Raw genomic sequence first — 2,901 nt, 5'->3', positions numbered from 1 at the left:
TTAAATTAAATTATAATAAATTTTTTTTAAAAAAATTACATAAAAAATGAGAAGTTTTAAATAGTTGATTTGATATTAACATTGATATATTTTCTTTTTCAAATTTTTATGTTATATTTAGATTTATATTTTATTCAAAAATAAAATCATTATTGTTTCCTTAAAAACACATAAAATCGTATTATAACATCGACAGAGACAAAGAATAAAATATAACATTAAAATCGAGATGTATCTCGCTGCATTGCACGAGTACCCTTCTAGTATTTATGTAATATATACTTTGGAGTTATCTTAAAATAAGTTATGTTTTTTTTTGTCGTTTAACGATTAACGGGTATTTAAATGTTTACCGGGATGAAACATCAGTCTCATTTATCTTATTATGTAACATTATCGGTCATCAAAGTGGATTATTGGTAAGCATAATAAACGCGTTTACCTGGTAAAAGTCATTTTCCTCATTTACCGGGTAAGACTTTTGTTCCTTGCTATACCTCTTACCGTGTAAAATTTTCGATTGTTGTCATGCTTAATTGGTAAGATAACATGGGCTTTAGTGACTCTTATGAATTGTAATTGGTCTTGATTAGCGGTTTTTAATGAACTGTATTGGGTCTTAATGTGTCGTATTAGACTTGTTTTGTGTTCTTGAAACCTTTTTTCCGAAGGGATGGAAAGAGAAGTAAAGTTAAAAAAAATTTGTGTTTTTGAAACTTTTTTAAGGGAAAGAAAATGAAGCGGAATGATAGAAATCATACGTTTCTTTCCAAAACTTTCCTTCCAAATGGTGTAGGAAAAAGAAGGAAAAAAAACAAAAAAAAACCTTTAAAAATATTATTAAAATTACAAAATCCGTGAACACAACGTTAGTGGTTGTTAATGAAATATATCGGACATTCACGGGGTTTATGACTTTTAATTAATTGTATCGTGCCTTGATGGTTATAGTAACTCTTAGGTGATGTTTGTTTTTTAAGAGGTGCTGAAATCTGAAATCTAATTTCACTTCTAATTACTAATAGATGGTGCTGAAATCTAAAATCTGAATCAATAAGACTGTTTGTTTTTGTAAACTGATAAATGTCTGAATTTGTTTAAATTGTCTATTTTACCCTTTAGAAAATTATAGTGTTGAATTTATAGATAAACTTATATAATTTCACATATTTATTCATCGTCATTACGAAATTTACATCTACATTATATAATTAAGATTCATTTAAACGAAAATATCATTAATGATATTTAACACATTTATATCCTATTAAAATACATCAATTGAGACAAGTCAAGATCAATTAATGTTAATTGATTGAGAAACATCATTGCTAAGAGTTTAAAGAACAATAAGAGAGAAATAAGAGGTTGGTTTACCTCTTTCTAAATAAGAGGAGAATAAGACACAAGTGTCTCTGAAAAATTAAAAAAAAACAAACAGTTTGAATCATCCTATCTCTTAAGGATCAAATATAATAAGCTGACAAGAGCTTAAAAAAATAGAAGAAATCATGAATCTAAAACTAAGGGGCCGTTTACCTAAACACTTACCCGATAAGCGCTTACTGGTAAAATTCAGCACTATCGCTTACCTATCGGGTAAGATTTTATTCACCAAAACGCATCGTATGCAACAATTTATCCTGGTAAGCGCTAACCATGGTAAGGGTTGCCGTCCTCACTTACCGGGTAAGACTCTTGATTCTTGCCTCCGCTCTTACCGGGTAAAATTCTTAGTCTTTGCCATAATCATTCGGTAAAGTAATGTGACTTGATAAGCGCTTATTCGGGTAAGGGTTTGATAAACGACACTTGACCCAACCTACAACCTCTAAAGATTAGTTCATTATAACGCAAAACAATAGAAGAAATCATGAATCTAAACAATTGTCTTTCAAACAAAAATCTAAAATTCATAAGAACTCCATTTGAACTGCAATACCCACGAAACGACAGATTGATCTTCGCTAAAGAAATGCTTCACAATGGTCTCGTTGCTTCAATCCGTCGCGATCTTGCTGAAAAAGTCTCTCCAAAATCGCCTCTTGTCACCCCTCTTTGGGATAAAATATTGGATGCCTCTGACCCTAGCTGTGATAGTGGGTTAAATCAACTTCAAAATTGTTGGCTAGTTTACTCATTAGTTTAAACCAGCGAACAAACTAGCCCGAGAATTCCAAATTAGCTTAACTCATCAAACTAGCTTGGTAAATAGCCCTGGTTACTATTTCGATTTTTCGTTTCATAGATGGTCCTTCGAAGTAGAATGTACTCGATTCCACCATTATTGCATTAAATTTGCTTTGATTGATCACAATTGTGACAGGTGCAATAAACTATAAAAAAGTACGCTTCTTTTACTTATAATTCAAGCACAAATATTATGGAAAGTGATGCCAAAATAACACCAAAATTAGTGTTATCAGTATATCTCGATTATGAATATTTATCTACGGAATATTCCTCCATCACTACTATCATTCAATGAATCAAACACAATTATTTGATGTGAAGAATGATGTCGATTAATATATAGTTTTACCTGTAATCATAAAATTGATGTTTTTGTATATGTACATTAATGATTTTCCATTTCACCTAACTTTGTAATACTATTAACATTGCGACAAATGGAACTTATCTCTCCTCTTTGGTAACATCAGATTTTTTTTTTTTTTTTGCTTAATTTCAATAAAGAAAACAATAACACAAATAAAAAATTATTTAATTTTCTTCTCTTTGTCTTCTCTTCCTTGTATAAATAAAAGCAAAGTGGTAGAGAAAAAGGATGTGGAAGAGAAGGAACAAATGTCGTCGGAGTTACAACATACATCCGCCATGTTTACCGGCGACAACAACCAGCTTCATGTCGTTTTCCTCCCTTCTTTCCTTTCTGGCCAC

Source organism: Cynara cardunculus (genome assembly GCF_001531365.2).
Source record: "Cynara cardunculus var. scolymus isolate 2C chromosome LG 10, CcrdV1, whole genome shotgun sequence".
Taxonomy (NCBI): Eukaryota; Viridiplantae; Streptophyta; class Magnoliopsida; order Asterales; family Asteraceae; genus Cynara; species Cynara cardunculus.
Note: the sequence above shows the minus strand (reverse complement) of the source record.